The sequence below is a fragment of the Hylobates moloch genome, unplaced genomic scaffold (assembly GCF_009828535.3).
Source record: "Hylobates moloch isolate HMO894 unplaced genomic scaffold, HMol_V3 SCAFFOLD_5, whole genome shotgun sequence".
Lineage (NCBI taxonomy): Eukaryota > Metazoa > Chordata > Mammalia > Primates > Hylobatidae > Hylobates > Hylobates moloch.
In genome coordinates this window covers 121,392,912-121,419,590 of record NW_026652280.1, presented here as the reverse complement: position 1 = coordinate 121,419,590, position 26,679 = coordinate 121,392,912, and the positions used below count along the sequence as shown (strand labels likewise).

General features: G+C 34.4%; 1 long non-coding RNA gene across 1 annotated transcript in view; it reads right to left on the bottom strand.

Moving 5' to 3' along the window:
• LOC116468365 (uncharacterized) overlaps window positions 1-26,679 on the bottom strand; it is a 97,101-nt gene that overhangs the window by 31,314 nt on the left and 39,108 nt on the right. Inside the window, exon 5 of the long non-coding RNA XR_004248030.1 lies at window positions 25,577-25,634. This is a non-coding gene — a long non-coding RNA (uncharacterized LOC116468365). The remainder of the gene's footprint in view (window positions 1-25,576; window positions 25,635-26,679) is intronic.

The window sequence follows — 26,679 nt, the reverse complement described above, 5'->3', positions numbered from 1 at the left end:
ACTATTTTTAAGAAAAAAGATCTCTATGACTTTTTGTGTTATTTTTAGTCTCTATTTTAATTATTTTTGCTCTGTTCATTATTATTTTCTTTCTTCCACTAATTCAAGGTTTTGTTTGTTCTTTTTCTAGTTCCTTGAGATGCAATATCAGGTTGTTTATTTAAAACTGTTTTTCTTTCTTGATGTAGGCGTTTATTGCTATAAACTTTCCTATTACAACTGCCTTTGCCATAACCAATAGGTTTTAGTATGTTTTGCTTATTATTTTTATTTGTTTCCATGTTTTAACTTTCCTTTTAACTTTTTATTGACCTATTTGTTATTCAGGAACATGCTTTTTTAATGTTCATGTATGTGTGTGTTTTCTGTAGTTCCTCCTGTTACTGATTTCTGAACATTGTGACCAGAAAAGATACTTGATATGATCTCTATTTTCTTAAATTTGTTAATATTTGTTTTGTGTCATAACATATGATCTGTTCTGGAGAATGTTCCATGCGTAGTTGAGAAGACTGTGTATTCTGGAGCTATTGGATAAACACTTCTATTAATGTTTGTTAAGTTTTTTTGTTCTAGAGTATAGTTTAAATCCAATTTTTCTGGTTGATTTTCTATCTGGATGATCTGGTAATTGCTAAAAATGTGACGATAAAATCCCCAACTATTACTGTGCTGCAGTCTATTTCTTTATACCTAATAACATTTTCTTTATATGTATATGAGTCCTTCAGAGTTGAGTACAGTACATATATATTTACAATTGTTATATCATCTTGCTGAATAGATCCCTTATCTTTTCTTGTAGGTTGTCACTTAATGTCCATTTTATTTTACATAAGTATAGCTAGTTCTGTTGAGGCTGAAACTGAAGGACAGAAAAATATACTAATTAAACATGAATCTTAAGACAGCTTATATAAACTTTTTATATCAGATCAAAATTTTAGGCAATAAAACAAAATAAGGGAGAATATATATATATATATATATATATATATAGCTTTTCAACCAGGTAAAATTTTATTCCACAAGAAATATTTGGCAACATTTTCAGACATCTTTGATCATCACAGTGGGGAGTAAAGGTATGTTTCTGACCTCTGGTAGATTGAGGAAAGGGATTCTGTTAAATCTTTTAAATCTCCTACAATGCTCAGACTAGCTTGCAAAGCAAAGATTTATTTCAGTCAAAATGTCAATTGAGCTGAGGTTCAGACACTACATTAGAGTATTATATGTCACATTGTGTTCCCCAAAATTATTTGTTGAAATTCTCATTCCCGGAATCTCAGAATGTAACCTTACTTGGAAATAGAGTCTTTGACGATGAAATCCAGTTAATATGAGGTCAGTAGGACATATCCTAATCCAATATGACAGATGTTTTTATAAGAAGATGATGTAAAGACAAAGACACACAGGGAGAATACCATTGGAAAACAGAAACAAAGATTTGTGTGATACAACTTTAAGCCAAAGAATACCAAGGATTGATGAGACACCACCAGGAACCAGAAAGAAAGAAAGGGGGAATTTTACTTAGACTCTTAGACTCTTAGAGGAAGCATTGTCCTGCCAGCACTATGATTTCAGACATCTAGTATCTAGAAGGGTGAAACAATACATTTCTGTTGTTTTAAGTCGCCTAATTTATGATACTTTGTTGTTGTTGTAGTCCTAATCAGCTAATACATAAGGATAATGGAGAAGCAGATAAAGAAGATATAATGTTCATCATCATGCATTAACATTATAATGTGTAAAGTGATAATTGACAAGACTGTGATGTCAAATATGTATATATCTATATCTTCCCTACCCTGCATATTTTCTTCTTGCCCTATCGATTTTCTCAAAAGAAAAAGTATTTCCAAATATTTATTTTGAAATTTTGATCAATTCTTTATGGAAACTGTTGGAACAAACAAAAAAACACACAGTAATATAATAACAGATAATAGTATACTGTGCATAAAAAGTTTTGTTATTCTTTGCTTCCTCTACTAGTTCTCATAACTTTTTACACACTGTAATGGTTAATATTAAGAGTGAACTTGATTGGATTGAAGGATGCAAAATATTGTTCCTGGGTGTGTCTGTGAGTGTGTTGCTAAAGGAGATTAACATTCGAATCAGTGGACTGGGAGAGGCAGACTCACCCTCAATCTGGATGGGTGCCATCTAATTAGCTGCCAGCACAGTTAGAAAAAGCAAGTGGAAGAAGGTGGAAGGAGCTGACTTGCTGAGTCTTCTGGCCTTCATCTTTCTCCCATGCTTGAAGCTTCCGACTCTTGAATATCAGAATCCAGGTTCTTTGGTTTTTGGTTTCTTGGACTTAACCAGTGGTTTGCCAAAGTCTCTTGGGCCTTCTGCCACAGACTGAAGGCTGCACTGTTAGCTTCCCCACTTTTGAGGTTTTGAGACTCAGACTGAGCCGCTTCTAGCTTCCTTGCTCCTCAGCTTACAGACGGCCTATCGTGGGACTTCACCTTGTGATCGTGTGAGTCAATTATCCTTAATAAGCTCCCTTTAACATATACATGTATCTTACTAGTTCTGTCCCTCTAGTGAACCCTGACTAATACAGAAACCTAACATAAAACTATGTGGCATGTAACATATATATTTCATACATACACAACATTTGATGTGTAATACCACGTGTTACAGATTATGTATAATACATATCAATACAAATCGTATATGAAATATATGTTGAATTATAAATTCTAATAGACATAGAGAGATATATTTACCATATATCTATAGATCTATTTATACCTATATTTTATATTTATATGTATTCTATCTCTAACTCTCTCACATATATAATAGGTATATTATATATAAATAATATATATATAGTATTGCAGGCAGCCTATTGTGGGACATATATATATGTATATATATATATATATATATACGTATATATATTTTGAATCTTACATTTGTGAAAAACATACTGAGTCGTTTTTAATCATGAAAATATTAATGCTTAAATTCCATTAAATAATACTGTGATTTGGTACAGAATGAGAACTTTTTTGGTTTTTGTTGTTTTATATTTCACTCCCATAGCCAGCTGCAATTATAAAGATGCACACACACTCACAAAAGAGAAAGAGGAGCAGAAAGAGTGAAGAAAACATGTCCATTTATCAGAAAATAAATATACAAGTACAATAGAAGAAAAGGGGGTAGAAAACATTTTGAAGATTTAGAAAGGTAAGTTCATTATCACATGAAATGTCTTTCTAAAGCTCTGTTCTTTCAAGTGATTTTTTCTTAAAATTTCTCTTTGTGTTCTGAATTTGCCTTTAAACTATTGCTGAAACTGTCTCAGACAGTATATTTTTAGTTATTTAATTCTTAGAGAATCTCCTCTGGGTGAATGCCAGGGGCAGGGATTGTTCTATAGATGGCAATGGTAATAGGCAAAGAGGTAATAATTTGAGTGTTAGATAAAAATCGAGGTCAAAGCTGCTTTACTACTTTATTTCAAATCATTTTTAAAGGCTATCATTAGATATTGTCTTTACCTATTAATATTAAAAGACTACTAGCAGTATTAAATTATGAAACAATTAGTATTTTCTGTAAGCAATATTACCAATACGAATAGGGAAAACTAGTATTTAGTTTACGTACAGAGTTTGGAGTATATCACTATGTTTCTCAGAAAACATCCTATTGTTTTGTGTATGTTCTGTATAACTCTTTTGTTTTTTAATAATCATACCAAGAGATAGAAATTTTTAATGCCTGCCAGTGTGTAGCATTTACTTTTCTAAAAACTAAAAATTGATGTGTTTATGGTATAAAACATATTTTGACATATTATACATTGCAGAATGGCTAAATCAAGCTAATTACCTTTCTATTACCTCACAGACTTTTTTTTGTTTGTGTGTGATAAGAACTCTTAAAATCTACTTTCTTAGCAACTTTTAAATACACAATACATTGTTCTTAACTGTAGTCACCTTGCTGGGTCTCTTGAATTTATTCTTTGTGTCAAAGTGAAATTTTGTATCCTCTGACCAACAGAGAAATAGAATTGTTAAAAGGATGAATTTATGTATCACACATCATTCATCAGGTATTTTTAGAAATGGTATTATTTGAAAAATGTCTAACCATTGCTGTTAATCTTGAATCTGCTGCACTCCTAATTTTTGTCATCTTTCAATGATTGCCTGAAATAAACACTAAAATGAACTGGTGTGCATGCTTTGAGTCTAATCTGTCTATCGCCAAAAGCAGTGGCCCAAAGGGATCAGTTTCTTTAGTTCTTTGTTTGCCAGAAAACATAAAGATACAAGATAAAGCTGTGTTTCAATTAAATATCAAAGAAAATCAAAATCACTAGATTAGCGGAGACCACACAGAGTTCTTATGCAGAAACTTTTGAAGAGGGTGTCATGATAAATCCGCTAAAATATATTGACTTTGCCAGCCTTAGTCCACATGGAAGGTCTTCCATTCCGCGACCAGGCCGTTTCATGTAGAGATTAACCCAGTGATCCTGCACTTGAAAGAGAATGCTGTAGGACCTAATTTATATTCAAGCCTCACTGTTCTTTGGGGAAAGGCAGGGTAATCCATACAAATTGCCAAGTGATGAAACCACAAGCAGACATGGAAATGACAAAAACTGACCTTGATTCAACTACTTTTGGAAGCAAAACCAAATGGAAATTGGTTAAAGTAAATATGCTGCTGTGAACTCATTAATAATTTTGACTGAAAAGAATATAACATTCTCATGATAATATGAAAAGCTTTGGCTGTTAAATTAATATATTTTGGCCATAGCCTCTAACCATAAGGCTGCCCAATATTGGGTGTTTGTAATTATGTTTATAGATTTACAAAATATTATACATAGCAATATTTTTAAAATACTGAAATGAAGAAAAATTTCCCTTAATTAAACAATATGATACCAATACATCATAATATTATCGGGATGACATAGCGATACTCTTCTTCTAATGGTATGTAATGTAAGTATATAGTATATATTTAATGTATACAGTATGTGTTTATGAAGTGGAATTCTGGTTGGCTGAATGTTAAAATAATTAATTGAAGCTATGGTCTTTCTTGTAAGCCAGTTTCTGTAAAAGGATGCCAAGTTGCCATCCTCACTATATATATTTGTTTATTTTGTCTTAGAGATTTTTTAGAGATCAATAATGTAGGAATAATTTTTCCTTATGGAACTTATATTCTATTAAGGGAAGAAATTGATTTGCCTCGTTTTCTTTCTACACAATTTTGGTTCTTGTGGGGTATACAATTATATGTGTATATAAATAGACAGATAATGTTCAATTTCTATATGTTATTTCATCCAGCAATATTTCAACAACATAGTTTTGGACTGTGTAGCATAAATCGCAGGGCCTATTTTAAACTATTGTTTGTTATCTTTTTTTTGTCGCATTTGCCTTTCTCAACCTGTATCACGGGGTTATTTCATTGTGCCTCAGCTACAGTGCTCTACCGCTCTTTGATAACTGCTATCTATGTCTTTGAGTCCATAAGTATCTCTCACATTGAGGGTCAATTCAGCTGTCCTTGAAAAGCCACCATTTTCCTCTTATTCTCCAACATTATTCATATTCACCTGTACTCAAAATGCCAGTCTTTTTCCATTAGCCTTTAAGTTGTAATTCCTCTCAGACTGATGCTTAGACACCACAACAATTATCCGTCTTTTTAGCTCTCAGTAGTGTGGAACTAAGACATTAGTGTAGACAGACTAAGACAGTAGTGTGGAACTAAGACATCTTCATATTGGAATCTTGTCCAACATAATTTGTTTATTCCAATATGTTTATTCTCTAAAAACAAAATTAAAATCAATAACTTTGCAAGATTAAGGTGATATTCCCAACCATAAAGTTATAGAAACATTTTAAACTGTAAATTTCTGAAATCATCTCAGATTTCATGTGAATAATGTGCAATACTACTATGCCTAAAATAAAAACGATATAGAAACACCTTAAATTACTCAAAATGAATATTAAATATCTTAAGCAGAATCATTGAAAGTTATGAATGAAATTCCTAACTTCTCATAATAAGGTTGAAAACAGAGAAAAATGCAGACAGTTTCATTTAGTTTGATTCACATGTAGTCCTGTATATGTATATGTATTACATCACACTAATTAAAACAAAATAATGAATAAAATGTATAGACATAATACAATGGTACATATTGATTTATACGAAGCCTAATTGTTAAGTCTAAGTTCTGTTGTTTATAAAAAAATGTGAGTAGCCTAAATCCTCCTTATTCCCTGATGTTATTTCTAAATGGAAGGGAAAGACTAACTAAATGCATTACTTATATTTTATGTATTTCTGCCTTCCCCATCATATTTAAAATTCTGCCAAGAAAACATGATAGATTTAGTTAAAGTTCTGTGCACTGAACTTAGTATGATGTCTGAGTTCATACGAGGAGCTCAATAGCCATTCAGTGAATGAATGATAAAATGAATAAATTTGCTTATGCTAGTATAAATGACAATTATTTATACGAAACATAAAGAAAAAAATGAGTTCATGCTGTTATAGTAAAAGTTTTATTGACAATTCAATGTGCATTTGTTTTCTGTAAAAACTCAGGATTCAAGATGTATAGAATAGAAGTAGTCATTCCAAAATCTCATAGAGATATCTTACCTAAAGTCATGACACATAAAAAGGAAATACCTCCTGATGCTGTTTGTGTGTAAAGTAACTAAGCTGGCACTTTGACACAGATGCGGGGCTTTGACGTAAAAGAAGGTGTTTGTGTAGATGTGTCAGTCAGTTTGTGGGGGGTTTCAGGAAGACAAAAAAAAGGTAATATGTTAGCCTGTTTACTCAATCCTTGATATGATATGATTAATCAAGCTTGACTTTTATTACTTTATTACAGGAGCTTATTTTTTGGCCAAAAAATAAAGGAATGGCTAATAAAACTCTAGAATCTAGATTTTTAGATACATATACCTAATCGTTTGGCAAATGGGTGAAGGATATGAACAGACATTTCTCAAAAGAAGACATTTATGCAGCCAAAAGACACATGAAAAAATGCTCATCATCACTGGCCATCAGAGAAATGCAAATCAAAGCCACAATGAGATACTATCTCACACCAGTTAGAATGGTGATCATTAAAAAGTCAGCAAACAACAGATGCTGGAGAAGATGTGGAGAAATAGGAACACTTTTACACTGTTGGTGGGACTGTAAACTAGTTCAACCATTGTGGAAGTCAGTGTGGTGATTCCTTAGGGATCTATAACTAGAAATACCATTTGACCCAGCCATCCCATTACTGGGTATATACCCAAAGGATTATAAATCATGCTGCTATAAAGACACATGCGCACGTATGTTTATTGCAGCAGTATTCACGATAGCAAAGACTTGGAACCAAGTCAAATGTCCAACAATGATAGACTGGATTAAGAAAATGTGGCACATACACACTATAGAATACTATGCAGCCATAAAAAATGATGAGTTCATGTCCTTTGTAGGGACATGGATGAAGCTGGAAACCATCATTCTCAGCAAACTATCGCAAGGATAGAAAACCAAACACCGCATGTTCTCACTCACACGTGGGAATTGAACAATGAGAACACATGGACACAGGAAGGGGAACATCACACACCGGGGCCTGTTGTGGGGTGGGGGGAAGGGGGAGGGATAGCATTTGGAGACATACCTAATGTTAAATGACGAGGTGCTGGGTGCAGCACACCAACATGGCACATGTATACATATGTAACAAACCTGCACGTTGTGCACACGTACCCTAAAACTTAAAGTATAATAATAAAATAAAATAAAATAATAATACAACCACAAAAAAAGACAAGGATTTTCACTAATTGTGTATGTATTTGAAAAAACAAATAATTATAATAATTTACTATCTAAGTCATCAAGAAACTAACAGTGACTAAAGCCACTTTTCCTTTTCTTGTATTAGCTATGGATTAAGTCCCATAGATTGAAAGTGAGACAAATACTATTACCAATAAAATGATGGAATAAATGTATATTTTCATAAGCTGGATTCAATTTAATATTGAACTATGACTAAAGAAGACTTTCAAGTTTTCCAGATAATGATTCTTACCTCATCATTACAAAAAACGAAACCACATTTGTGTAGGAAATCTTTATTTGACACTAATTTGTTAAATATTTTTGAGTTATTCATTTGTGCACAAAGGTGCTAGAAGATATCGTAGAAAAAACAAATCTTTATTGAGAATTTAACCCAATTTTGAAATTTCTGACTAGGGCAACAAGAGCAAGCATATACTCAGGAATTTCAATGCACAATAATGTGCCATTTGACATTCAAGAATGTATTGAACTCATAAAGCCGGAAGTCATTTTCATGACTGGTTTAGTAATTTTCTTTGAACTACATGACTATGACTATTTTTTAAAGCACTTACAAAACCCAAGGAGCAAAATAAGAGAAAATTACCTGAAAATTGGAAAAGACTTTATTGCCAAGTAAGTTATAAACTAAATAGTATAATTTTTTGGAACTCTAGTTCTTTGCAATAAGACTTCTACAACCCATTCCAGATGTCTATATTTTCATTAGACTGGCACATAGCATTAACTCTACTTCAAGAGGTAAAACCTTGTTAAATGCATGGAATGATAGCATATATTTGTTATAAGAGCAAATAGTGTACCACTAATTCATGTAATGATCATATACACATATATTCCTAGTGGTCAGAGATAACACTAGAAAAAAAACATATATTTTAAAAGTGTTTTATAAATAGTATAGAGATAATTTATTATTTTTTCTAGCAATGTCTTTAAAAACTATGACAGATAAGAAGTAAACTTGAGTGGGTTTGGTGACAATCATGTAACATAAATACAAAACACACAGTTTAAATACATAAATTTGATGTCAAAGTCAAAGTTGTAATGAATCAATAACATTATGCTGCTAACTCTTGCTGAAACTTAGAATAGATTTTAAAATACTGACTTAAGGCTTTCATTGGAATTTCCCAACTGAATGATGACAAATAACATACTTCTTCCATTTAATGAAATTTTATTGAATTATAAAATCTTTTCTTCTAGAAGGCAATGATTATGGAGTAATAAGTCAATTATATATTGAGTAAAAATTAAATGTGCCTTGCATAAGTATTGGTTTATATGCCATTTCATTCATGACTTTTGATATATGATTATATTTTATAGAGGATATTAAATGCTTTTCTAAGTTATTTTTATATTACCTGGTTATTTCAAATAAGACAATTATTTTAAATGAAAATCACATGGATGTTTAGTTTAATAATTGCTAAGAAAAAATATTTAAAATATTTGAATATAACCTTTCATTTTGTCAAAACAATTGCATTTGTTCTCATTATGCAATGCATAAATCACATTAATGTCTTTATTAATCTATGTAACAAGAATACTTCAATATATTTGTTGTTTCTGTAAATGCATGTTAATATGCATCATAAACATCACATTTGTTTATAATTGTTATTCATTTTATGTAAATTGAGTATTATTTTGAGAAGGAATTGTGATTTACCAAGTATACACATGAATATTGTCAGTCATTTAATGTGACCAAATAAGTTCATCTTGGCCATTCTGTTTTTTTGAGGTTCTAAGATTTCCGCCCTTGGCTTCTCCTCCTCTACCCCTACATATCCTACTTGGGAAACACTCTTACTCACATATAAAGATTCCCAATTCTTTATTTTCAACCAAGTCTTTCTTTACATACTTCAGATACATGTATCCTAACAGTATTGAAAATAACGAAAATATCCTCAATATTTTACACTTTAAATTTTTCAAACAGCTTATAATTCACTTTTCCACATTTCCACCACCATCCATTTAGGGTCATTTTGAGAAGTACCCTCTAGAGATATTGTGGTTATTTGCCAAATATTGCCAATTCTTTGCTCTTTTAGCCAAATGTTAGACTTACATCTTCTGGATCTCTTATAGATTATTGTAACTATGTGATTATTTATGAGGCTGTTACTAATGTGAAAGTTCCTTCCAGATTTAGCATTTAATTTGTTAAGTTGTTTTAGAATTTACTTTGCTTATATTTTGCCATTCCAACTGTCAGTGTTTAAGACTATGCTTACTCCATCACACTGAAAAATTTTTCTCTTTATCTTTGATTAGTTGAGAGTACACAAGAAATACATTTTTGCAGGCTGGGTGCGGTGGCTCACGCCTGTAATCCCAGAACTTTTGGAGGTCAAGGCAGGCGGATCACGAGGTCAGGAGATCGAGACCATCCTGTCTAACATGGTGAAACCCCGTCTCTACTAAAAACATAAAAAATTAGCCAGGCGTGGTGGCAGGCACCTGTAGTCCCAGCTCCTTTGGAGGCTGAGGCAGGAGAATGGTGTGAACCCGGGAGGCGGAGGTTGCAGTGAGCTGGATCTCACCATTGCACTTCAACCTGGTCCAAAGAGCAAGACTCTGTCTCAAAAAAAAAAAAAAAAAATACATTTTTGCTGCTACAAGTCACTAAGATTTTGAATTTTTTATTTCTACAGCATAACTCAGCTTATCCTTGAGGATGTAGAAATTGGTATACAGATAGGCAGTGCTTCTATAAAATAATTGCTTATTGTTTGGCAAGCAGAGCAAAAGCTATAATTGAATGATTGAAGAATGAAATTTGTATAATGTAGTAACAAAACATTTGGTAAATTGTGAGCTCCAATACTGTTATAAGCAAATAATGTAGCAATGGAGTAATAGACAACAGAAGAAGTTAAAAAATAGAATGTTACCAGCCTTTGCTTGTCATGCCTGGCTACACTTCACAAGATACTACAAGGAAGAAATGAACATATGAAATAATTGGCTGTCATTACAAAAAGGAATAAAAAGAAAGAAGCCAAAATTTGACAACCAGGTGTGTTGGAAAACACAACCACTTCTTGTCTCCAGTGTGTAAAATATACAACTAAGAAGGTTTTGAGCAAAAATGTCTGCTTAGAACTTACTCTTCTGCATAAATAAAATAAAAAATTTAGTAGTTACACTCATATACTCATTGCAGAAACACCTCAATTGTCTGAGGTGATGTCCAGTAATTCTTTCAGATGAAAGATTTATAGCTTTCCTTCTTAAGACTGGTAGGCCTAATACACCATGTTTTTTTCCAAGATATGAAGATGCATGTCTCCAAACAATAAGCCAAAATCGCAACAAAATATCCAAAAGTCTATTTGAAATTATTGGCACATAACACTCTTAAAGTTTAAAAGTAGGAAGCTAAGTATGTGTAAGTGCCAAAGAATCTATCAATATGGATTAAAACAGTTTGTGACTTTTTAGAATGTAAAACAGCCCTTGGATCAACCTTTTGGGTATGAAGTTATTTGTAGAATTAATTTAGAGAATAGGATTATCACCCTGACACCTGCGAATATGGCTTAATGGTAAAGGAACTGGATGAGACTTCTGCTTGTTTCTCATAAAGAGTGGGAAAATGGGTTTTGAGTGTGGGAAGGAGTGAAAATGAGGTTTTTGATAGCCAGAAAGGAAAACTCTAGTAGTCATGTGTGCTGTTTACAAACATTTTTATTTCCTTCCCATTTTGAAGAAAATAATATAATTTTATTTCTGGTCCTGCTTGTGATTATGTGGGAACATTTGAGTAGTTGTGGCCAATGAGATAAAATCACAAGTGATGCATAATACTTCCACATCAGACATTTGCTTGACAGGTCAAACCTTAGGAATAACATCCTCAGTAATGGCACTAATAATATTTGATTGAGGCTTCTCCATCAGTTTCGTTGTTGGGGCCTTATTAGGACACTGCCCCTTCCCACTCACTACTGACTTTCAATGGACGTGCAACGTAAGAAAAAAATACAATATTGTTGCTTTATGTCATTAAGACTTGAGAGTGCCTACAACTAAGGCATGACCAAGCTTTCGGTGAATGATGCATGGAAGTGTGCTACTTTGGTAAATTTTCCATTCCAAGGGGGATCAACTCCTGAAAGTCGCAAGAAGACTATGAAAATTAAAGCCTCATGTGTCATTACATGTTGTAAAGAAAATGAACTAGGATAACAGGATTCCTCGTGTGTTGTTCACAGATAGTGTCTGGTGGCCTATTATGTCCAATGTGACAAATGACTTTTCTGGTATTACTAGGAAAGACAGTTTTAGGAAAGTCTAGGACTTACAGACTGGAGTAATCCAGATTGTGATAGAATAATCAGTCACATCCTAAAATAGTCATTGTGATTTGGGCTCTGTGTCGCCACCCAAATCTCACCTTAAATTGTAATAATCCCCATGTGTCCCGGTTGTGACTAGGTGGAGATAATTGAATCATAGCGACAGTTTCCCACATGCTGTTCTCATGATAGTGAGTGAGTTCTCACAAGATCTGATGATTTTATAAGGGAACTCCTCCATCACTCGGCACTTCTCTCTCCTGCCTCCATGTGAAGAATGATGTGTTTGCTTTCCCTTCCACAATTATTGTAAACTTCATGAAGCCTCCTCAGCAATGTGGAACTGTGAGTCAATTAAAATTCTTTCCCTTATAAATTACCCGGTCTCAGATATTTCTTCATAGCAGCATGAGAACAGACTAATGCAGTAAATTGGAACTAAAACGGTGAGGTGCTTCTATAAAGACACCTGAAAATGTGGCAGTGACTTGGGAACTAGGTAACAGGTAAAGGATGGAACAGGTTGGGGGCTCAGAAGAAAACAGGAAGATGTGGGAAAGTTTGGAACATCCTAGAGACTTGTTGAATGGCTTTGACCAAAATGCTGATAGTGACATGGACAATGAAATCCAGGCTGATGTGGTCTCAGAAACAAATGAAAACTTATTGAGAACTAGAGCAAAGATGACTCTTGCTATGCATTAGCAGGGAGACTGGCAGCATTTCACCCCTGCCATGGAGGTCTGTGGGACTTTGAACTTGAGAGAGATGATTTAGGGTATCTGGCAGAAGAAATTTCTAAGTACCAAAGCATTAAAGAAGAAGCAGAACATCAAAGTTTGGAAATTTTGCACCTGCGGATGCAATGGAAAAGAAAACCTCAGTTTCTGGGGATAAATTCAAGCCTGGTGAAGAAATTTGCATAACTAAAGAGGAGCTAAATGTTAATCACCAAATCAATGGGGAAAATGACTCCAGGGCATATCACAGACCTTCATAGCAGCCCCTTCCAACATAAGCCCAGAAGCCTTGGAGGGAAAAATGATTTCCTGGGCCGGGACCAGGGCCTCCCTGCTCTGTGTAGCTGCTGGATATAGTGCCCCGCATCCCAGCTGCTTCAGCTCTAGCTGTGGCTAAAGGGGGCCAAGATACAGCTTGGGCCATTGCCTCAGAGAGTGTAAGCCCCAAGCCTTGGTGACTGGCGACTTCCACATGGTGTTGAGCCTGTGGGCACACAGAAGACAAGAATTGAGGTTTGGGAACCTCTGCCTAAATTTCGGAAGATGTATGTAAACACCTGGATGTACCGGCAGAATTTTGCTACAGTGGTAGAGCCCTTGTGGAGAACCTCAGCTAGTGCACTGCAGAAGGAAAATGTGGGGATGGAACCCCTACAGATTCCCCACACTGGGGCACTGCTTGGTGGAGCTGTGAGAAGAGGGCGACCATCCTCCAGACCCCCGGCATCGTAGATCCACCTATAGCTTGAACTGTGTGCCTGGAAAAGTCACAGACACTCAATGCCAGCCTGTGAAAGCAGAGGGAATGGGAGCTGTACCCTGCAAAGTCACAGGTGTGGAGCTGCCCAAGGCCATAGAAGCCCACCTCTTGCATGAACAATGGAGTCAAAGGAGACCATTTTGGAACTTCAAGGTTTAATGACTGCTCTATTGGATATTGAACTTGCATGGGGCCTGTATCCCTTTTGTTTTGACCAATTTCTCCCATTTGGAATTGGTGTATTTACCAATTGCCTGTAACCCAATTGTATCTAGGAAGTAACTAACTTGCTTTTGATTTTACAGGTTGACAGATGAAAAGGACTTGCCTTCTCTCAGATGAGACTTTGAACTTGAACTTTTAAGTTAATGCTGGAATGATTTAAGAATTCAAGGGACTGTGGGAAGGGCATGATTGTGTTTTGAAATGTGAGAACATGAGACTTGGAAGGGGCCAGGGCGAAATTATATGGTTTGTCTGTGTGACCACTCAAATCTCACTTTGAATTGTAATAATCCCCACATGTCAAGGGCAGGACGAGGTGGGGATAATTGAATCATGCAGACAGTTTCCCCCATGATTTTCTCATGTTAGTGAATGAGTTCTCACAAGATTGGGTCATTTTATAAGGGATGCCCCCCTTTGCTTGGCACTTCCCTCTACTGATGCCATGTGAAGAAGGATGTGTTTGCTTCCCCTTCCACCATGATTGTAACTTTCCTGAGACCGCCCCAGCCATGTGGAACTGTGAGTCAATTAAACCTCTTTCCTTTAAAAGTTACTCAGTCTCAGGTATTTCTTCATAGCAGTGTGAGAACAGACTAATACAGCAGCCTAAGGCCTGAGGCTTTCCATATCACAGGAGGAGGAATTATATTTTTCTTCCTAAATATAATGTAAATTATAGAATATAATTATAGAACTGGCATGGGCCTGAGATAAGATTAGCCATTTATCTAAAATTTATCAGTAAGACTAAATAGCCTAATTTTTAATATATTTTTGTAAGAAAATAAATTTAAATGGCTATAAAAGTGTTCCAAAGCTACAGGCATATCTACTGGAAAAGTGTCCTACTTCCCTGGTATAAACTTATAGAATTCCAGATTTTAAAAAAAATCTTCACGAGCAGAGTAGGAGGAAATCATAGAAGTTTGACCAAATTAAATAGCATTCTCACACTTGGTAGCATGGTTTTTTTGTTATAGCAAAATAAGATAGAGTCTGATGGATAAGGTAGCATTTTGCAGTTTCATCCTTTACTCTGGTTAAGGAATAAAATGACAAGAAAGTTTCAATAGCGTTATAACAGGAAAGATAGGATCCTAGATTATTTTGAAAACTTTGAGAGAGTAAGAAGTCAGACAGCTTTTTCTCACATTTTTGCTTGAGGAAACATCATATCTTATTAGGCCACTGTCCATAATGTGGAACCAGTTTTGGCTAATGATCCTCACTACCATCTTGACCATTATTACTTTACCAATGCTGATAAAGAAAATGAACAGCATGTTCTCTTAACCTGAATATATTTTAGCCTCTTAGCAGTAATAGTTTGTATAAGCTCCTACGTGATTTAAATAGCATCAACAGTGTGATTCTGTGCATTCATTTGCCATGAATTTGACATGTTTTAAAAAATATTGTAGATTTGAGATCAATTTGCAGGACACTAGAATAAAACTCTTAGCTAACCTGATATTCTTCTACACAAACAGATCATATTTTTCCAAGTTGGGGAACTATGGAAGGGTCAAGACGTTTTTCTGTATAGTGTATGGTAGACGACTTAGATGATGGCAATTAATGAAGAGGTGTTTCCTGCAAGAAAGGTACTAACTTCTCTACAGTGCCAAGTTTCAGCGTGCTATGTTTTCTTAAATAAATAAATGAATAGAAACATCTTTCCAATTTATAGAATGGTAAAATTCAAAACAGAAATTATACAGGCACACTCTTTGTGGGTATTCAGAACTGATAGTCATTCAGGTGGTGGACACAGAGTCCTGGCAACAGAAAATAATTTAAAACTCTAAAGACCAAATGGTGCACATGTGAAACAAGTTTAAACAACAAAATGAAAAGTAAAAACATTGGCTAGCAAAACAGTCTCAAGATTCAAGATTCCTTTTTAGAGAAACAGAATGTTTGGTTTAGCCTTGAAATTATTTGTCTTTTAGCAAGAAGATAAAATATAACCTTTGATTTCCAAATCTCCCAACTACCTAGACTGAAATTTAATTTGTTGCACTATCTGAGCAAATTTCTCTGAAATGTATTCCACTTTATAAAATAACATTGTTAGAATTCTTAAAATTAAAAATAGACATTCACAGTGTTTACAGATTATATATCATGTGTATTATACAGCTGTACACATCAGAGACACTAATAAAACTCTAACTGATAATCATTTGGGATACCCAATTTTTATACCTAATTTCTACAAGAAATTAATTATTTACAAATATGTGATGAATTTAATTTACAGGATAAAAATATCTCGCTTTTTGTAGGCAAAGATTATGTTTCAGTATAATGAAATATACTGAATATACTGAAATTATACATACATATATTGGGCTGATAGAGTTTGAAGCATATTGAATTTAAATATACTGAATATTCTGAATAAATATTTATATGTATTTACATGTATATTTCAGTATACTAAGTCTATTTATATGTTTATATTATAAATATTCAGTTATATATACATATACATAAATCAGGTTAATATAAAGTATATTGAATTGAAATATGCTGATTGAAATATACTGAATATACTGAAACATATACATTAATATGTTTGTGTGTGTATGTGTGCGTGTGTGGCTAATGAAGTTCGTATGTGTTCAGGGCAGAAGCCTGTCAAATATAGATACTAGGCTCTTTCCATCTGAATCAAAATTTGCTAGAATGTTCATTCAGTAATTCAATAACACTCTCATCTTTATAAATCAACTCTATTTTAATTTCATTTTGAGGTATTCTCAGAATAAATAGTATAATGTATTTTTAAATATACCATTTATATATTAGGGAGATCAGAAACAAAATTAAGATATCTCAGTCAATTTATTCACTTAAAGAATGCTTATCAAGAGGCTAGGTACTGTGCTAGATTCTAGGAAATTCATTCTCAATAAGAAAGACATAAAATATGTCCTACTGGAACTCACAGTCTACTGGAAGAGACAGGGAAAAATATGTAAGTTAATAAAAGATTACACAAATATATTTATTTGTGATTAGTTAAGAGATATATCACCAGAAACTTTCATGATCTAGAAGTTTATTTAAAGATTTCTTAAGGATGATTATATTTATTTTGGGAAGTCTGAGAATGGACTTTCTGACAAAGTAATGTGGAGTGTACCAGAAAAATTCTATCATACATCAAGCACTTACGGGGAAAGGGAGATTGAAAGATATACCTGAAGAATAGTTAGTGAATGGAGAGCAGCCCAAGATGAGTCTAGAGATAGGGAGGCAGCAAGTCATATAGAATACTGACAAAAACAAAACAAAAGCACACACATAATTACTTATATGAATAAATATAATGCAAATAAGCATATGCATGCATGTATATTAATTATAGGTAAAACCCTACACTTCTTCTAAGGTTGACATTAGCTAAAAAAAAAAAGGTCTGTTTTTAGAAATAAAATATATCATGACCACTGATATGGTTTGGCTGTGTCCTCACCCAAATCTCATCTTGAATTGTAGTTCCCGTAAACCCCACATGCTGTGGGAGGGACCAGGTGGGAGGTAATTTGATCATGGGGGTGGTTGCCCTCATACTGTTCTCATAATAGTGTATGAGTTCTCACAATATCCGATGACTTTATAAGGGGCTTTCTCTACTTTTACTTGGCACTTCTTCCTGAAGTGAAGAAGGACATGTTTGCTTCCCCTTTTGCCATAATTGTAAGTTTCCTGAGGCCTCCCCAGCCATGCTGAACTGTGAGTCAATTAAACCTCTTTCCTTTATAAATCACCCATTCTTGGGTATGTCTTTACTAGCAGGATGAGAACAGACTAATACAGTAAATTTTTACCACAGGCTGTAAAGATACCTGAAAATGTGGACGTGAGGTTGGAACTGGGTAACAGGCAGAGGTTGGAACCATTTGGAAAGCTCAGAAGAAGACAGGAAAATATGGGAACATTTGGAACTTCCTAGAGACTTGGAGTATTCAGAAGAAAAGAAGATGTGGGAAAGTTTGGAACTTCCTGCAGACTTGGAGGGCTCAGAACACAGGAAGATGGGGAAATTTGGAACTTCCTAGAGACTTGGAGGGCTCAGAGGACAGGAAGATGGGGAAATTTGGAACTTCCTAGGGACTCGGAGGGCTCAGAAGAGAGGAACATGGGGAAATTTTGAACTTTAGCCTGGAGACTTGGAGGGGTCAGAAGACAGGAACATGGGGAAATTTGGAAATTCCTAGAGACTTGGAGGGTTCAGAAGATAGGAAGATGTGGGAAAGTTTGGAATTCCTAGAGTCTTGGTAAATGACTTTGAGCACAATGCTGATAGTGATATGGATGGCAAAGTCCAGGCTGAGGTGGCCTCAGACGGAGATGAGGAACTTTATGGGAATTAGAGTAAAAGTCACTGTTGCTATTCAAAGAGACTGACAAAGTTTTTTCACTGCCCTAGAGACATGTGAAACTCTGAACTTCAGAGAGATGATTTAGGGTATCTGGTGGAAGAAACTTCAAAGCGGCAAAGTGATCAAGAGAAAGCAGAGCATAATAGTTTGGAAAATTTGCAGCCTGATAATGTGATAGAAAATAAAACCCCATTTTCTGGGGTTAAATTCAAGCCTGATTAAGAAATTTAGTAATTAAGAGCCAAATGTTAATCACCAAGGCAATGGGGAAAATGTCTCCAGGGCATGTCAGAGACCTTCACAGAAGCTCCACCTCTCACATGTCTGGAGACCTAGAAGAAAAAAAATGATTCCCTGAGCAGACTCAGTATTCCCTTGCTCTGTGCAGCCCTGGGACATAGTGCCCTGAGTCCGTGTCAGCCGGTCCAGCCCTGGCCATGGCTAAAGAAGGCCAATGTACAGCTCAGGCCATTGCTTCAGATGGGTGCAAGCCCCAAGTCTTGGGGGCATACATGTGGTGTTGAGCCTGTTGGTGAGAAGAAGTCAACAATTGAGGTTTAGAAATCTCTGCCTAAATTTCAGAGGATGTATGGAAATGCCTGGATATCCAGGCAGAAGTTTGCTGCAGGGGTCGGGCCCTCAGGGAGAACCTCTGCTAGGACAATGCAGAAGGGAAATGTGGAGACAGAGCCACCACACAAGTCTCCCATGAGGCCCTGCCTGGGGGAGCTGTGAGAAGAGGGTCACTATCCTCCAGACTCCAAAATGGTAGATCCATGAACAGCTTGCTCCATGCTCCTGGAAATGCCACAGACACTCAACACCAGTCCATGAAAGCAGCCAGGAAGGGAGCTGTACCCTGCAAAGCCACAGTGGAAGAGCTGCCCAGGGCCATGCAAACCACCTCTTGCATCAGTGCACTCTGCAAGAGATACATGAAAATACATAATTTTGGAACATGAAGCTTTAATGACTGTGGATTTAGGACTTGCATAGAGCCTGTAGCTCCTTTGTTTGGGCCAATTTATCCTCCAGAATGAGTGTTTTTACCCAATGCTTGTACCCCTATTGTATTTAGGAAGTAACTAATATGCTTTTGACTTTACAGGGTCATAGATGAAAGGGACTTGCCCTTGCTCAGATGAGACTTTCGATTTGGACTTTTGAGTTAACACTAGAATGAAATAATATTTTAGAGGACTATTAAAAGGGCATGATTACTGGTTTGAATTATGAGAACATGAGATTTTGGAGCCTTAGGGTTTTCTAAGTGTACAATCATATTGTCAGGAAACAGAGGTAGTTTGAGTTCATCTTTTCTTATTTGGATGCTTTTTATTTTTTCTCTTGTATGATTATTCTAGCTAGGACTTCCAGTACTATGTTAAAATAGGAATTTTTACTCCTTACCTGATTCAGTTCTCAGGGGAAATTGTTTTTTTTGTCCAGTCAGTATGATGTTGGCTATAAGTCTGTCATAGATGGCTGTAATTATTCTGAAGTAATTTCCTTCAATACTTGGTCTGTTGATGGTGTTTATCATGAAGAGATGTTAGATTTTTATCAAAAGATTTTCTGCATCCATTGAGATGATGGTATGTTTTTGGTTTCTAATTTTGTTTTGGGGTGAATTTTGTTTTTGGGGTTTTGGTTATTGACCTCATAACTATGTTGAGTCAACCTTATATTTTAGGAATAAAATCTACTTGATCATGTGGAAGTAACTTTTTGAGGTGCTGCTGGATTCAACTTGTTTATATTTTGTTGGGGATTTTTGGTTCTATGTTTATTCAGGATATTTATCTGATGTTTTCTTTCTTCATTGTATCTTTGCCAGATCTTGGCATTAGGCTCATGTTGGCTTCAAAGAATGATATGAGAATAAGATCCTATTCTATGATTTTTTTGGAATATTTTCAGTAGTATTCATACCAGTTATTCTATGTATGGTAGAATTTAGCCATGTATCTGTCTGGCCCAGGGTTTTATTTTTTCCTTTTGTGGGGGAAGGTTTTTAGGGTTTTTGTTTTGTTTCTATTACTGATTCAATTTCAGAGTTCAATATTGGTCTATTCAGGGTTTCAGCATCTTCTTGATTCTATCTTGAGGAACTGTGTGTTTCCAGAAATGTATCCCTTTCCTCTAGATTTTCTAATTTGTGTGCATAGAGTTGTTCATAGTATTCTGTGGGGATTTTTTATATTTCTATAGCATCAGTTGTAGTGTCTTCTTTGTCATTTCTGATTGCACTTATTTCAATATATTCTTTTTACCTTCATTAACCTAGCTAGTTTTCTATCAATGTAATTTATTTTTTCAAAGAACAAGTTCTTAATTTTATCAAACTTTTGTACAGATTTTTATATCTTAATTTAATCAAATTCTACTCTGATTTATTTCTTTTCTTCTGCTAGTTAGGGTGTTGGTTTATTCATTCTTTTTTTTCTAGTTCTTTTAGGTGCAAAGTTAGATTATCAATTTAGATCTTTCTAACTTCTTGATGAAGGTCTTTTAAGGCTATAAACTTTCCTCTTAACACTGCTTTGTTTGCATCCCAAAGATTTTGGTAATTTCTGTCCCTATTTTTATTAGTTTAAAATTTTTTATTAATCCTTTATTTCAATGTTCACTTAGGAGTTGTTCAAGAGAAAGTTGTTTAATTTCCATGTATGTGTGTACTTTTGAGAGATGTTCTTGATATTGGCTTCCATTTTTATTGCACTGTGGTCCAAGAGTCTACTTGGTATAACTTCATTTTTTAAAAATTTATTGAGATTTGTATTAGGACCTAGAATGTGGTAAACCTTAAAATGTGTTCTATGTGCAGAAGAAAAGTAGGTCCAATTGGTCGAGTGTCAAAATTAAGTCCAGAGTGTCCTTATTAGTTTAGTGCATTGATGATATAATTACCAATGTCATTTTTCACAGAATTGGAAAAACCTATTATAAAATACATATTAAATCAAAATAGAACCTGAATATCCAAAGTGATCCTAACCAAAAAGAAAGCTGAAGGCCTCACATTACCTAATTTAAAACTATACTACAAGGCTACAATAAGTAAAACAGCAAGGTATTAGTTAAACACATACACACACACACACCACCCCAGAAAACCACACACATTGACCAGTGGAACAGAATAGAAAACTCAGAAATAAAGCTCCACACCTACAACCACCTGATTTTTGTCAATTTTGACAAAGACAAGCAATAGAAAAAGGACTCTCTGTTCAATAAATGATGCTGGAATAACTTCATAGCTACATGCAGAAGAATGAAACTAGACCCTTACATTTTACCATATACAAAAACTAATGCAAAATGGAGTAAAGCTTTAAATGTAAAACCTCAAACTGTAAAAATTGTAGAAGAAAACTTAGGAAATACCCTTAACAGCATCAACCTTGGCAAATAATTTATGACCAAATTTTCAAACGCAATTGTAACAAAAACAAAAATTGGCAAATGGGACCTAATTAAATGAAAGAGCTTCTGCATAGCAAATGAAACTATCAATAGGGTAAATAGACAACCTTCAGAAATGAAGAAAATATTCACAATCTATGCAACTGACAAAAGCCTAATACTCAGAATCTGTAAGGTACTTAAATAATCAGTTAGCAAAAACCACATAGCCCCATAAAGAATGGTAAAAGACATCAACGGACACTCCTTATAAGAGGATATAAAAGCAGCCAACAAACATATGAAAAAATGCTCATCATCAGAGAAATGCAAATCAAAACCACAATGAGAAACCATTTCACACCAGATAGAATGGCTATTATTAAAAATCAAAAACAACAGACGCTTCTGAGGCTGTCAACAAAAGTGTATACTTATACACTATTGGCAGGAATGTAAATTAGTTTAGCCACTGTAGAAAGCAGTTTGGGGTTTTCTCAAAAAAAAAAAAAAAAAACTTAAAACATTTGACTCAGTAATGTCACTAATGGGTATATACTCAAAGAACTATAAATCATATAAATCATTATACCAAAAACACACATGCACTTGTATGTTGATTGCCACACTATTCACAATAGCAAAGATGTGGAACCAACCTAGGTGCCCATAAATAGTGGGTTGGATAAATAAAATGTAGTTCATACGAACCATGAAATACTATGCAGCCAAAAAGAATGAAATCATGTTCTTTGCAGCATCGTAGGTGGAGCCAGAAATAATAATCCTAAGCGAATTAATGCAGAAACAAAAAGCCAAGTGCTACATGTTCTCAGTTATAAGTGGGAGATATATGTTGAACACACATGAACATATACCTGGGAACAATAGACACTGAAGACTACTGGTGGGGAAGGAAGGAGAGTATATGTTGAAATATTACCTATTGGGTACTCTAGGCTCACTACTTGGGTCCAATATACTCTTGTAATAATCCTACACATGTACTCTCTTTATTTAAAATAACAGCTGAAATTAAAAAAAAATAAAGTTCTAGTTTCCCTTCAGTGCATCTACCTGTGTTTCCAATGAGACTCGGGAGCTATGGACTTGCTTCTCTTCAGAAATGCTGGTCTGTGAAGATGTAGTTATCTTAAACCAGAGGGAGAAACAAAACCCATACTGAAGTTCCTACTTAGATGTCTCTATTCCTCTAGGTTAAGTAGGACTATGTGTGTGCACACACATTAGTGTCCACGCAGACATGAATTTGAGGATAAAGTCCTCTGCCTCTACTTATTTAATGTAGATCTCACTTCTTTCCACTTTATGAAGTATCGCAGACAGAAGAAAGGTGAAGGTGGAGATATCCTCTGTGTGAGAGTTCAATTTCTCATCTTGACATTAAAAAAAAAACCCTATGGCCGGGTGCGGTGGCTCACGCTTGTAATCCCAGCACTTTGGGAGGCCGAGGCGGGCGGATCACGAGGTCAGGAGATCGAGACCACGGTGAAACCCCGTCTCTACTAAAAATACAAAAAATTAGCCGGGCGTGGTGGCGGGCGCCTGTAGTCCCAGCTACTCGGAGAGGCTGAGGCAGGAGAATGGCGTGAACCCAGGAGGCGGAGCTTGCAGTGAGCCGAGATTGTGCCGCTGCATTCCCGGGGCGACAGAGCGAGACTCCGTCTCAAAAAAAAAAAAAAAAAAACAACAACAACAAAAAAACCCTATGTTTTTCAAATACAAATGTGAAGTACCTTATGTTATAATAAGCCAATTTCTTTTCTACAGTGGAATACAATAGCCCCATGTTCAGTTTTCTGGTTTAAAATATGCTCAAGTAAAAATTTACAGTAAGTATCAACCTGAAATGAGATTTAAAAGAAGTCCCTCTAACCAGCCTTCTCAAATACACTTATAGTCAGTGGAGACATCTATGTCTCATTTCTCTGAAGTGCAAATTTAAAAGTATATGGTAGTTAAGTCTATATTCATTTGAAATCAGCATTTTCTCAATCACTCTTATTGTTTATTTTCTATTTTTGGTGTATTATTATTTATTCATCCTATGAATAATATTGATATCTAACATGTGCTACAAATGCTTAATGATGTCTCCATATTGAGTTATGTTTATTCGTATCTTCTGCATAGTCCCTCTGGGTTGAAAATCTTCTGGTTAGCTGAGATATTTTTATCTTGATTTTATGTCTCTTTTTTTATCATTTATTTTAAGTTCAGGGGTACATGTGCAGGTTTGTTATATAGGTAAATGTTTGTCTTGGGCATTTGTTGTACAGATTATTTCATCACTCAGATATTAAGCCCAGTACCCATTAGTTATTTTTTCTGATCCTCTCCCTCCTCCCACCATGCACCCTCCAAAAGGACCTAGTGTGTGTGATCTCCCTCTATGTGTCCATGTGTTCTCCTCATTTAGCTCCCATTTATTTTCTCAATGCTGTTTGAAGCTCCACAATAAATTATAAGCTATTATTTGTTTACTTTGTTTTGCTTTTTGCATATACCGGATGTCTGATGGATATTTTCTAAATATTTCCAAATGTAACTCATTTATACAATTTTTCGTATATAGTTTATTCATGTTCTTAGCTAGTTTTCATTCTGAGGGTTATTCTTTATGTGTATTTTGGGGAATATTGTGTGCTATATAGGCCTCACAGCATTATTTTAGATCTATGTAAAATAATAAATCAAAATAAATAATATATTATGTCTTAGTCACAATTTCTCTTCTCTCTTGAATAAATAGTTCCTTTGACAAAAATAAAAGGACATGAAAAGATAGAGATGTAGTGAAGGGAAGTAAAATAATCAGTGGGTTCTATATGTAGAAGTTGTCTTGATAAGGTTTTAAAGACTGAAAATCAGGTATACCAAAATGATAAAGAATTATACTGTGCATGGCTTCATCAAATTCTTCACATGACATAAAGAGTATTATATTTTTATGACCAGAAATGTGTCAGAAAGTGCATCTAATGCTAGAGGAAAAGTCAACTGGCACTTCATCAGGCCAATTGATCAATACAGTTGCTTCTATAAGTGAATTATGGTTGTAAGAGGTATAAAATTTTCTAAAAAATTATCTTTCCTGTGAATTAAAAAGCTCTTCAAAGTGTCCATTATTTGACCTGAGTCTCAAAATACAAAGAAGTATTCATTAACATATCAGCAAAGGAATTCACCTGTCTAGAGTAATATTAGCCAACCTTCATTGAGCACTTACCATGTGCTACACACGATTCTAAGAACTTTATTTATAAAAACTTACTTGCTTCTCAAGATCCTATGAAGTATAGAATTGTATTATCTGAATATTTCCCGAATAGCAAAATGTTGAATTAACTTGCCTTAACTAGAATATGGTCAAGTACAAAATCAAAAAGTGCATTATGTCATTGTGGAACAGTAAGCACCTTGGAATGGTTAAGGTACACAGAAATACAGATTATAACATTTTTTATGTTTGAACTGTATATTATATTTTACACAGAGCCTACCACTGCACATTGAACATAGCAGATGCTTAATAAACTTAAATTAAGCTGAAAGTAATAATTATATTTATTCCTATTTATTAAGAATTATATTTTAATAGTACTTTTAACAGGAAGGTAAAAAGAACAGAAAAGTATTTTAAATGGCAGTAGATACAATATCAGTAAATTCTTAAGATAGGCAGCATTATTCATAAAAATGTTAAGCTATAAACTCAGCAGTCTACATGGCTGCCATAATAATTATAAATCCAGCTCTGTGACTTACTACATGTGTGGCTTTGTAGAAGTTTCTTTATTTTCACTCTTCTTCAGCTTTCTTATCCCTAAAATAGAATAGTGATTATACTTAATTCAAAGTTTTGGTGAAGATTAATTAATTAGCTTGCATACAGTGTTTGTAGCAATGCATAGAACATTCAAATGCTCAATAAATGTTAGTTATGAAGACAATGATGGATATGATGGTTATGAAGACCTGATGAAAACATTAAAACATAAACATTGTTTTTTACTTTTATACACTACAGCTAAATAACTTTCTGTGACACATTTCAGTCTAAAATCAGAAATTCTAGTTTCATAGTTGCACTTTCCTTTTACTATTCACCAGTATTAATCTCATTTCATTTCAGATATATTTCTTTGTCTATCATTGTTTTTGTAATAATCACACACTACGTGTGTCTAGTCTTAACTTAAAATTCAAGCTCATAAAAGCTGGGGGCTATGCCTTATATTTCTTTTGCAACCACAACCGCAAACATGTCTAATAGGTGCTTAATAATAAACAATCAAGAAATAAGGAATAACCCCAGCATTTGTCTGACTGCTTAATCATTTCAGATCATCTCAGGTGATGAAATAGAATGAAAATAAATGAACTTAGTTATTTAAACAGTATGACTTTACATAAGCATCCAGAGAATAACTTGTTTGAATTTTATATATCCTGAAAAATCAGGCCAACCAATACTTATTTCAAAATAGCACAAAATTTAAGCCCTCAGTGAACAGCATTACAGAAATGTTCATTTTGATTTTGCACAGGAAAGAAAGGGCATAACTTAGAAACAAAATCTGGAGTTGAGGTTAATCGTGACTTGTGAGGAGGACAGCTGTTTCATAAGCAAATGCCTATTTCCTTCTAATTCATTTTATCTATTCTGGATGTTGATGTAGAAGCTGTGAGTTTTAAGTCAGGTCAAAAAAAGAAGAAGAAGAAAGAAAAAAAGATATTTCTTAAAAGAAAGAATCTAGGCCACATTTGGCTTCAAAAGCTTCTTTGCTCATCTATTTGATTGTTGTCCTAAATTTAAAAAGTCAAATTTCAAATAAAATAGTTTTTCTCTGTGTCAGTTTTTGGACTAC